This window comes from Myotis nattereri, assembly GCF_964212035.1.
Source record: "Myotis nattereri genome assembly, chromosome: X".
Lineage (NCBI taxonomy): Eukaryota > Metazoa > Chordata > Mammalia > Chiroptera > Vespertilionidae > Myotis > Myotis nattereri.
In genome coordinates, this window is record NC_138078.1 from 144,780,385 (window position 1) to 144,793,220 (window position 12,836).

The window sequence follows — 12,836 nt, forward strand, 5'->3', positions numbered from 1 at the left end:
AACTATTTTAACCTTTGTGGGCTATTGAGTCTCTGTTGCAACAACTCAACTTTCATATTGCATGCATGAAAACATCCATAGACAATAATGCAAAAGAATAGGCATGGCCATGTTTCAATAAAACTTTATTCACAAAAACATGTGGTGTACCAGCTTTGGCCTACAGGCTGTATGTAGCTTGCTCACCCGATATAGAATACTGCCATTACTGCAGAAAGTTCCAAATGACCCTTCCCAGTCAGTCCCCATTACATCTCCCCACAGTCCACCACTGTTGATTTTTTCACCATAGATTAGCCTGTTTTAGACCTTTATATAAATGGAACCATACAGTATGTACTCTTGTGTAAGTCTTCTGTTACTTGACATGTTTTTTTTTTTAAATATATTTTATTGATTTTTTACAGAGAGAAAGGGAGAGAGATAGAGAGTTAGAAACATCGATGAGAGAGAAACATCGATCAGCTGCCTCCTGCACATCTCCTACTGGGGATGTGCCCGCAACCCAGGTACATGCCCTTGACCGGAATTGAACCTGGGACCTCTCAGTCCGCAGGCCGACGCTCTATCCACTGAGCCAAACCAGTTTCGGCAATTGACATGTTTTTTAGAGTAATCTATGTTGTGTGTATCAGTAGGTTGTTCTTTTTATTTTTTTACTGCAGAGTAATATTCCATTTATTCATTCATTTTACTATTCTTGAATACCAGAGTTTTCTAGATTTCTGCTATTATGAATCAAACTGATATGAACATTCTTATATAAATCTTTTTGTTAGTATATGTTTTCATTTCTCCTGGATAATACCTAGGACTAGACTTCCTGGGTCTTAGGATGGTGTTGGTTTAGCTTTTTAAGAAATGGTCAGTTTTCCAAATTAGCTGCACCATTTACACTATAAAACCAGCATTCTATAAGAGTTCCACACCCTTACCAATATTAATTTTAGGTATGCTGCTGGGTGTGTAGTGGTATCTCATTATGGCTTTAATTTGCATTTCCTTGATGACTATGATGCTGAGCGAGCATATATTTTTGTATATTTATTGGCCTTTGTATATTTTTCTCTGTGTAGTGTCTGTTCAGGGCATTTGCCCATTTTATTTTGCTTGTTGTTATTTGCCTTGCTATTATTGACTTACAGGAGTTCTTATATATTCTGGATGATACTAGTCCTTTGTCAAATATATACTTTACAAATACATTCTCCAATCTGTGGGTTGCTCATTCATTTTGTAATGGTTTCATTTGATGATACAAAGTATTTAATCTTGGTGAAGTCTAATTCATCAAAAAATTTTTTGTGGTTATTGCTTTCTGTGGCTTCAGAAACCTTTGACTGCACCCACATTACAAAGATACTCTCCTGTTTTATGGTTTTAGTGTTATGTTCAGATCTATAGTCCATTTTGAATTAATTTTTATGAATGGCATGATGTAGGGGATCAAATTTCCTTTTTTATTTCTCCACATGAACATCCCATTGTTCAAGCTCTATTTGTTGAAAAGATTTCATTTTCCCATTGGATTGTTTTGGTACTTTTGTCAACAGTAAAATCTATATATAAAAGCCTAATATGCAAATTGTCCCCTCAGGAGTTTGACCTGGAGACCGGGAGTTCAATCGCTCACTATGATGTGCGCTGACCACCAGGGGGTGGCGCAGAACAAAGGAAGGCCCCGGCCGGCAGCTGGGAAAGGGAGGCCCCAGCCAGCAGCTCGAAGGCCCCAATCAGCCATAATCGCCGGCCAGGCCTAGGGACCCTACCCGTGCATGAATTTGGTGTACCAGGCCTCTAGTAACCATATAGATGTGCATCTGTTTCTGAGCTGTATATCCTATTGCATTGATCTAGTTGTCCATCCATAAGCCAAACCACAATGTCATGATTAACATAGCTTTATAGTATGTCTTGAGGTTAGGTCTTATAAATCTTTCTACTTTGTTATGCTTTTCAAAATTTTTTGTATATTCTAGGTCTTTTGCATTTCCACATAAATCTTAGAGTCATATGGACAATTTCTACCAAAAAATGTCTAGCAAAATTTTAATAAGGATTCTATAAAATTTTTATGGTTTTTCATTTATGATCCATGTGACCTATGTTATTTTGTAATTTTTGTATAAGGTGTGAGGTTTAATTGAGGGTTTTTCTTTTTCTTTTGCTTGTCCATGTACAGTTGCTCTAGTGCCATAATATTTGTTGAAAAGACTATCCTGTTGAATTCTTTTTATACCTTTGTCAAAAATCAGTTTGGCATATTTGTGTGGGTCGTGTTCTGGCTCTTTATTTTGTTTAGTTCATTTGTGTCTATCCCTCTCTAAATTACAAATGGTCTTGATTACAGTAGTTGTATAGAAAGTCTTAACATTGGTAAAGTGATTCCTCCCACTGTCTTCTTTTTAAAAAGATTACTTTAACTATTCTAGGACTGCTACCTTTCCATATAAATTTTAGTATAAGATTGTCTACAACAAATCCTGCTGGGATTTAGATAGGAATTTGATTAACTCTATATATAAATTGGGGAGATTGGACATCTTTGTTATGTTTAGTCTTCCAGTACATGGACGCGGTATGTTTCTCCATTTATTTAGGTCTACTTTGATTGCTTTTATTGGCTAAGTATATCCCTAAGTATTTAATTTTCTTTGGAGAGATTGTAAAATGGTATTTTTTATTTTAGTTTCTACATGTTTGTTGTTAGTACATAGAAAGCAAATTTATTTGTATGTGTCTGTGTGTATCTTGTATCCTATGACCTTGCTGAACTTATTATTAGTTCTAGGAGGGTTCTTTATACAATCCTTGAAACTTGTTTTTGTAGACAATCATATAATCTCCAAAGTAGAGACAGTTTAAACTTCTTTCTAAACTCTGCCATTTAGTTCTTACTTTTTCCTTTTATCGTGCTGGCTAGAATTTCGAGTGCTGTGTAGAATAAGGGTGATAAGAATGAATATGCTTACTTTGTTCCAGACTTGGGGGAAAACATTAAGTCTTTCGCCATTAGGTATATAAGGTATAGATTTTTTTTTTAAATATATTTTATTGATTCTTCACAGAGAGGAAGAGAGAGGGACAGAGAGTTAGAAACATCAATGAGAGAGAAACATCGATCAGCTGCCTCCTGCACACCTCCCACTGGGGATGTGCCCGCAACCCAGGTACATGCCCTTGACCGGAATCGAACCCGGGACCCTTCAGTCTGCAGGCTGACGCTCTATCCACTGAGCCAAACCGGTTTTGGCAAGGTATAGATTTTTTATACATGCTCTTTATCAAGTTGAGGTGTTGCTCCATTATTCCGACTCCTGTGTTAATTAGTATGATCATACTATTTTTATTTCACCTATTGATTAACGTGTTATATTGACTGATTTTGAATTTTGAAACACCCTTGCATCCTTGGAATAAACCCAATTGGTCATGATATATCATCCTTTGTGTACATTATTGGATTCAATTTACCAATATTTTGTTGAGGATTTTTTGAATCTTAAGTTCATGAGAAACATTAGTTGGTAGTTCAGTTCTTCCATATCTTTGCTAATTTTCTGTCTAGAAGAGGTTCAACCAATTGCTGAGAATAGGGTTGATGTTCCTAACTAACTGTGGATTTATGTATTTCTCCTTTTAGCTCAGTTGTTTTCCCCCCATTTGTTTGAAGGCCTCTTGTTTGGTGCATCCATATTTAGGATGCAGTGCCTTCTTGGTGGATGATCTTTTTGTCATTATATTATGCCCCTTTTCATCCCTAGCAATCTTCTTTTTTCTGAAGTCTACATTATCTGATATTACAGATCTACTCCTGCTTTCTTTTGATTAATGTCAGCATATCTTTTTCTATCCTCCTACTTTCAACCTATTTATCTTGTGTTTGAAGTGAGTTTCTTGTAGAAAGCATATAATTGGTTTTTTATCCACTCTGCCCATGTCTCCCTTTTAATTGATATATTTAAACCATTTCTATTTAAAATAATTTTTGGTACCTTAGTATTTGCTTTTTGTTTCTTCCTTATGTTTCTCTTTTCTCTGTTTCCCTTTCCTTGTCTTCCTGTGAGCTACTTGCAAGTTTTTTAGGATTCTTGTTATATTTATACTGTTTTGAGTATATTGTAAGAATATGGGTTTTCAGACTTATAAGAATATGGGGTTTTTTTCTGAGTTTTAGCTTCTGTAGGGCCCTCCCTCAGAGGAAAAGCCAAAAAATGGCAAACTCATCCATCCACTCACTGTCCTTCCTTTCTTCCAAGTGGCGCCTTCCTATCAGTTTCTACCTGCTTTGGGTTCTCTTATGCCTTCAGGCAGTTGTTTTTTTATATTTGTCCAGCACTTTTTGTTGGTATTCACAGGGTTCTGATGGGGTCCTTCCAGAAGTAGAACCTCTCTTTCCTCATTTTTGTTGTTGCAAAATAGCATCCCTGACTTAATTGAGGTAAGTAACCACTATATGCCCATCAGTAAACCCTGAAGAGTTAATGACAGAGGAATGGAGTGAATTTCTGATGTTTGGCAGTTTTTCTTACTGCCTAGGCCAGTGGTCGGCAAACTCATTAGTCAACAGAGCCAAATATCAACAGTACAACGATTGAAATTTCTTTTGAGAGCCAAATTTTTTAAACAAACTATATAGGTAGGTACATTGTTATTAACTTAATTAGGGTCCTCCTAAGCTGGCCTTTGCTAAAAACGTCCTCAATCTGATTGAGGTATGTTCGCTGAGGTCGACCCCTTCCAACTCTCCCATCCACACTTGTATACTTGTTTCGTCTATCTCCTTTCGTTCATCCTCTCTAAATGTCCAAACCATCTCAACATACCTTTCTCAATCCTCAACACTACATCTTCTTTCACTCCACAACGTTCCCTGTACGTGCGCGCCTGCACGTGGTATTTTGTGGAAGAGCCACACTCAAGGGGCCAAAGAGCCGCATGTGGCTCGCAAGCCGTGGTTTGCCGACCACTGGCCTAGGCAAAGGGGAGAAGGCTCTTCAGCTGGGTCAAATTGCAGGCAGTGCTTATATTTTGTGTCGGTGCCCCCAATAAAACTGAAAATTCTTTACAGTGAGATCTGTACCTGATTTATCTCTATTCCTAGCACCCAGCACAGTGTTGGACATAAATAGTTGCTTCTTAACATGTTTGTTGAATAAATTAATAAATAAGAATGGCTGTAGATATTGCTATCAGCCTGCTCTCAATGGGAGAACAATCCTTTGTTTATGTTCATCATTCTTGTTGCCTAATCAGGACTTTTAAGTTGATAATGAACTTGTATTGATGGACAACCTAAGATCTGTTCTTATTTCTCCATTTTATTTCCCCATGTAGCAATAGGGCATATGAGAGACAAAGCAGATCATGAGTTCAGGTGTGTCAACTGTGCTTTTGATTGTTTTAGCCAGTAATAGGGAAAACCACTTATTCTGATTTTTATCTATCGCTGAGTTCAGCACTTTTTACCTCCTGTTCTGTGATGTGATAGTATTAGCGCATTAGTACTTTGGTGGTTGACATTGGTTCCTTTTCAGTTGACATTGTGGTCTAATCAAACATTTGTTTAGATGGTTTTATTTTAAGCCCCTGGAGAGAAATACTAAACCTCAGCATTTTTCTGTGCAGTTTTATTTCTACTCAGTACAGTGTTTGAATATCATTTTGATTCTCTACCACAGTATTTGCATTATTTTTTAAAAAATCTTCTTCTGATTAATTTAATTACTTAGGTAATAAGCCAATATATACTCCTGCTAAAAATGTAAAACAAGGCAGAGAAGTCACATTTGACCTCCCTATGTCCTTTTCCCTTCTGTTTTCAGTTTGGTGTGTATCCTTCCAGATTAAAAATTTTTTAAAAATATGTTTTTATTTATTTTAGAGAGTAAAGGTGAGGGAGAGAGATGGAAACATCAATAATGAGAAAGAATCATTTATCTGCTGCCTCCTACACACCCCACACTGGGGATCGAGCCCACCACCCATGCATGTACCCTGACTGGTAATTGAACTGTGACCTCCTGATTCATGGGTCGATGCTCAACCACTGAATCATGCTGGCTGGGCATCCTTCCAGATTTTTTTCAGTGTAGTTCCATACATAGATATGTACCATTAGATCGTATAGTACTGTTTTCTTGTTTGGAATGGTTTTAAGCACATAAAAGAGATCCTACCTATGTGTCACTTTGTATTTTTTTACTCAATTATGTGTCCTGGAGATATGTCTCTGTTATTACATAGAGATATACTTGCTTTTCTGTAATTGCCCTATAGTATTCATTTGTAAGACCACACTGCAGTTTATTTAGTTCTTCCTCCTACTGATGGACATTTTGGCTGTTTCCAATTTTTCACTATTTGAACTAGTGTTATAATAGTAGATCATACTAGATGAGGCACTGGAGCAAAAATATTGGACCATAAGTTCTACACATTTTTTATTTTATTTTTTTATTTATTTATTTTTTTAATATATTTTTATTGATTTTTTACAGAGAGGAAGGGAGAGAGATAGAGAGTCAGAAACATCGATGAGAGAGGAACATCGATCAGCCGCCTCCTGCACATCCCCCACCAGGGATGTGCCCGCAACCCAGGTACATGCCCTTGACCGGAATCGAACCTGGGACCTTTCAGTCCGCAGGCCGACGCTCTATCCACTGAGCCAAACCGGTTTCGGCACATTTTTTATTTTAATACATAGAGGCCTGGTGCATGGGATTCATGCACAGGTGGGGGCGTGGCCTGCGGGAATCAGCCCTCTGTGGGAGCACTGCCGCATCCCGGTATGCTGAGCGTCTGTGGACCTGCCCTCTCAGTGGCGCTCCCTGGTCCAGCATCTTCTGTGGAGCCGGAGCACTCGCCTCTTCAGAGGAACTGGTTGGGGCTGGGCCCAGGGACAATAGCACTGAGAGGCAGTGGAGTAGGCCTCGGTCCTGCGGCGGGCATGAACCCACCTCCCAACCTCTGGGGTGCGGGCATCTGGAGGAGGTGGCAGGGAGTAAGGAGTAGCCTGTGCCAAGGAGGCAATGATTGCAGCCCAGGTTCCTGCCCATCAGCCCAGAGTTCACAGTGGGAGCAGCCTCATCCCAGTCAACCAAGCGGCACTCCCACTGTGGTAGTGCACTGACCACCAGGGGTCAGTGCACTGCATTGATTGTCTGCCCCCTAGTGGTCAGTGCGAGTCATAAGGACTGGTCAACCAGTCGTTCTGTTCATTCCGCCGTTCTGTCGCTGGGGTTTTAGTATATAGGATTACCAAATTGCTTTCCCAAGGGACCACTAGACCAATTTAAAATTTCAACAGCCAGTGGTATAATCTTACTGTCAATGTTTGATAATTCAGATGTTTTTTAATAAGCTGATAAGTGAAAAACAATATATTATTTTACTTTGAATTTCCTGAGTACTAGAGATGATGAGCATATCTTCATATGTTTATTTTTTTAACTTTTTATTTTGAAATGATTTTAGACTCACATAGAGATTGCTAAGAGTACAGAGTTCCCGTGTACCCTTTACTCAGCTTTCATATATATATATATATATATATATATATATATATATCCATAGTACAATAATTAAAACCAGGAAATTAACATTGGTACAATACTATTAACTAAACTATAAACCTTATTTGGCTTTTACCAATTTCCACATGCATTCATTTATTTTGTGTGTCTGTATTTCTATGAATTTATTTCATGTATAAATTTATAGAATAATCACCACAATTAGGATATAGAACAGTTTCATCACCCCTAAAAACTCCTTGGAGCTATCCATTTATAGTCACACCCTCCCTCCCTACCTCTAACTCCTGTTCTCCATCATGATAATTGTCTTTTCAAGAATCCTATATAATAAAAGCCTAATATGTTAATTGTCCAACTGTTCGGCCAGGCACTATGATGCTCACTGACCACCAGGGGACAGACGCTCCGACCAGTAGGTTAACTTGCTGCTGGGGTCTGGCGGATCGGGTCTGGGCGAGACGGGCCAGACACGCCCCCCCAGCCTGGCCTGCACCCTCTTGCAATCGGGGACCCCTCAGGAGATGTCAGAGAGCTGGTTTCGGCCCCATCCCTGCAGGCCAGGCCAAGGGACTCCACCAATGCACGAATCCGTGCACCAGGCCTCTAAGGTTATATAAATGGAATCATACAATATGTAAACTTTTGAGATTGACTTGAGATCCATTCAAGTTGTTATGTGTATCAGCAATTGCTTACTTTTTTACCTTTTTTTATTGTTGACACTATTACAGGTGCTTATATCCCCTCCTCCTTTGCCCACCTCCACCCAGCCTCCACCCCAGTAGTTTTACTTCTTCATATGTTTATTGAAAATTCACTATTCTTTGTAAATGCCATTCATATATTTTTGTCCATTTGTCTATTGAGGTCCTCCTCTTTTTCTCTTTGATTTCTTTATACATTCTAATACTAATCCTTCGTTAATTATATCACAATTACTTTCTCTAATTGTGTCCCTATTTGTTTATAGAGTCCTTTGTCACACAGAAGCATTTATCCTTTATACAATCAACTCTATTACCCCCCCACACACACACACACTTTTTTCTTTTTTTGCTTTTGGATTTTGCATTTGGCTTAGGAAGGCTCATGAGCATAAAATATTCTTCTGTATTTTCTTCTGATACTGAAAATATTTTCTTTGTTTAGATCTATATTCCATTTGGATTTTGTTTTTTGAGGACTGTGTGAGGTAGAGATCTAGCTGTGTTTTTTCAAAGTTAATAGACATTTCCCCCAACATTTTTATTAAATAGTCCATCAGTTTCACACTGATCTGAAATGCCATCTCTATCATATCATACATTCTTGGGTTATTTCTCAACTACCTGTTTTGTTCCTTTGACCTTTATCCATTCATATAACAATACTCATGTTCTATTTACTTTATAAGAAGTTTAAAATTTTTGATTTCCACTTAAATAAAAGCGATTTTTTAAATGATTATGAGTTTATTTTGATCCACCATCTATCTCAGATTTGTCTAGTGGGATCCTCTTCAAGCTGGTTCCTTTGTCCTTTTGACATGTCCCCATCATTCTTTGAACTTATCTTTTACACAACAAGACGTTCCAGGCATATCCTATTTGTCACTGCCCCAGCTTCATAATCGGTCATATCTCAACAAGCCCTGGTGGAGAAGATTTGTTTTAATGGAGATACAATCTCATATTTAGAAGAGGAATGATTTAAGAGCATGGGGAAAAATGGTGAGATAGGAGAATTACTGGAATAATGTCCTTGAAAAGGTGAGAGGAGCTAAAGTTTAGTTTCTAAATAGAGGGGTTGGCCTTAGCATGGGAGCCCTGACAGGTTTTTTCCATAAAAAGGCAAAGATAGAGAATATGGTCACAAATGCTATTAGGTGAGCATATCTGGTGGTGGGAGCTTATGGAAATGCTCTTCCTTGTTGCTTTATATTTTCTCATTGAAATAGATAGAAAGCCATAAACTGAGCATGAGTTTGGGGAGGAAGTGGGTATTAAAAGTTTGAGGAAAGCCCACCTGGCGTGGCTCAGTGGTTGAGTGTAGACCTATGAACCAGGAGGTCATGGTTCAATTCCCGGTCAGGGCACATGCCTGGGTTGCCAGCTCCAATCCCCAGTGTGGGACGTGCAGGAGGCAGCCGATCAATGATTCTCTCTCATCATTGATGTTTCCATCTCTCTCTCTCCCTCTCCCTTCCTCTCTGAAATCAATAAAATATATTTAAAAAAGAAAAGTTTGAAGAAAGCGGCAAAGCTATAAAATAAGTTTCTAGGAGAATGGTAGAAGGAACAGTAGTAAGATTGCCAGGCAGCATTAAGTACCTACTTGAAATTCGTTGTTCTAAAGAACTAATCTCTTTGTTGAATTTGGTGATTATCTTTTCCTAAACTTTAGTTTTTTCATAGATTTTTGTTTCCCTGTAGATGTGATCCATTGATTTCTGTTCCTTTGGAGATTCTCCACCATTTATGGTTTGTGGATGGCACTCTTTTTTTAGTTTTACTGTAGTATTAGAGCAGATGTATATGTTCCTTGTTATCATGTTGATTTAGTCTCTTAGAATTTTTTATCTGCATGAATAATGCAGATTAACATTATAAGAGAAAGGTGACTGAGTGATTTTTGTTGTTGTTAATGTTTAGCATTGACAAGGAGGAGAAGGGGTTTTTGTTGATACGTCTTTAGGAGCAGTGACAGAACTATCCAGATCTCAGACTTTGAATGCATCAGTAGTCAATAAATCTACATAGTAGCATATCTGAGTTGTCTATTCATAAAATCACTCTGGAGATTGTGGTTCTTAGCAATTCTTATTTTCCTACTGTTTCCTAGCTGATCTCAGTGAAATAATTTTCAACTCTACTTTCTTTTTTAATAAATATATTTTTATTAAAGAGAGAAGAAGGGAGGAGAGATAGAAACATCAGTGAAAGAGAAACATCATCAACCAGCTGCCTCCTGCACGCCCCCCACTGGGCATCAAGCCCACAACCCGGGCATGTGCCCTGACTGGGAATCAAACAGGGACCTCCTGTTCATGGGTCAACAATGCTCAACCACTGAGCTACACTGGCCGGGCAGCTCCACTTTCTTAATCAGTGAAGTACTTAATATCTTTACACTTCAGACTTGGTGATTTTAATTCTAACCATGGAATGGTAGTTACTGAAGATAACAGTGCCTTTTAGATGTTTACTTTGTCTCTGCTTATGTTTCTATTCTTCTGTTTATTTTTTTAATATATTGATTTCAGAGAGAAAGGGAGAGGGAGAGAGAGATACAAACATCAGTGATGAGAGAGACACATCGTTTGGTTGCCTCCTGCATGCACCCCGACTAGGGCTGAGGTTCAAGCCTGCAACTTAGGTATGTGCCCTAGACTGTAATTGAACCCTGGACCTTTAATTCCTCAGGCCGACGCTCTATCCACTGAGCCAAACCAGCCAGGGCTCTTCTACTGTTTTTAAGACAGTACAGAAACTATATGAAGAATAGACTTCGTTTTGTTGATATATATAATGCTGATATCAATTGGCCAAAGAATCTGCAAGTTCAGTTTATTGAGAAACATCTGTGGGCTTACTGTGTGTGAATATGATTAAAACAATCAAATTTATTCTGATAAAGAAGATTTGAATATAATGAGATCATTTTTCTGAAGCATTCTAGCAGAGTAAATCTTACAGTTAGTGAACTGACACTGAGGACCAAGCAAGCCACCTCATTTCATTTTCACTGTAACTTCCTCTATAAAGTAGTTAATTCCATTAAATGAAAATCTTTGTGTAAAAATTGAGAAAGTTATGACTGGTTTCTTTAGAAAGCGTGATTCTGGCTTTCAGGGTATTAAACCATTTATGTAAAAATGCTATTTTGCACAATAGTGGTTTTATGTGAAATTACTGTAATTGAAGGGAAATTGGTCTAAGTAGTGGGTGTGTTCCCTGAACATTGTCAAAAAAAAAATGTTCGCAAAAGGCACACACTGCTTTGTATAGTTTCATAATGTCCAAGAACATTAGTCATTTGGATTGATTTACAGGGACATTATTCAGCTTTCTCCCCTTTGAATGTAAATTAGGTAAAGCATGGAGTATGTTGAAAGAATGGGGACCTTTCTGGTTGATCTCATTCTCCAGGAAGGAACCAGCCTATAAAATAGCACAGTTGAAATCTTCAATTTGGAAAATTGGTGGAATGAGATAAGAGAATGATTACTTGTGGGTTACTACTACTATATAAGGTATTTAAGGAAAAGGAAAACTGTTGTTTTCAGGGGACAGTATGAAAGGTATTTTTTATTTTATTACTAGTAACTCATCGGGCGATATCATAGGCCACCCGCTGCTTCTGCTTCCGCTTCCGCTCCCGCGCTTCCGCTTCCGCTCCCGCTCCCGCTCCCGCTTCCGCAGGAGTCGGCGGGAACCGCAGCGTGCCGCGGGGAGCCATGTGGCTTCCACGGGAGGCAAAAGCGAGCCGCTGGCGCCTACGGGAGCTAGAAGGGAGCCACCCTGCTGCCGCGGTAGGTGGGCCCACTGTCTCCTCTCCTGGCCTACACTCGGCCACGGAGGCTGCAGGCCAGCCCCCTGCCCCTGTCTGTGTCCGCTCGTCTGTGTCCGCTCGGGCTCCGGAGGCCTGGCCCTCCTGTGTCTGTCTCTGTCTCCCGCTGGGGGCCTCACATGCTCAACCTCCTCCTGTAGGGCCGTAACCCGTTACGACATCCCGTAATTTGCCTATTTCCTGTTTTTATAGATATAGATATATAGATATAAAGATATTGTACATTTGCCCTGACCGGTTTGGCTCAGTGGTAGAGCGTAGGCCTGCGGACTGAAGGGTCCCGGTTTCGATTCCGGTCAAGGGCATGTACCTTGGTTTCGGGCACATCCCCAGTAGGGGGTGCAGGAGGCAGCTGACCGATGTTTCTCTCTCATCGATGTTTCTGGCTCTCTATCCCTATCCCTTCCTCTCTGTAAAAAATCAATAAAATATATTTTTTTGGGGAAAAAGATATCGTACATTTGACATTTTCAGTTTTTATATGTACAGCCAATTTTGAAATGGAGTTTTAATAATTTGGACTTAATAATGATTGCTAGTGTTAATACATAGAACCAGTTTTTATACCACAACTTAATTTCCCTGGATTGTTAAATTTTGCTAAGTGCCTCTGTAGTTAGGAAAATGGGTTTGTGTAATTTTTCAAGGTTAATTTGGTGTGCTATTTTTGATCCTTTGGGTATGTGAAACTTACCTTTCACACTCATTCATACATGAAATATAATTTGGGTAGGAAAAAAAATATCA

At 39.0% G+C, this 12,836-nt stretch overlaps 1 protein-coding gene across 1 annotated transcript in view; it reads left to right on the top strand.

Moving 5' to 3' along the window:
- WNK3 (WNK lysine deficient protein kinase 3) overlaps window positions 1-12,836 on the top strand; it is a gene marked incomplete at its 3' end in the record, with an annotated part of 103,364 nt that overhangs the window by 60,512 nt on the left and 30,016 nt on the right. The gene's annotated exons all lie outside the window — the stretch shown is intronic.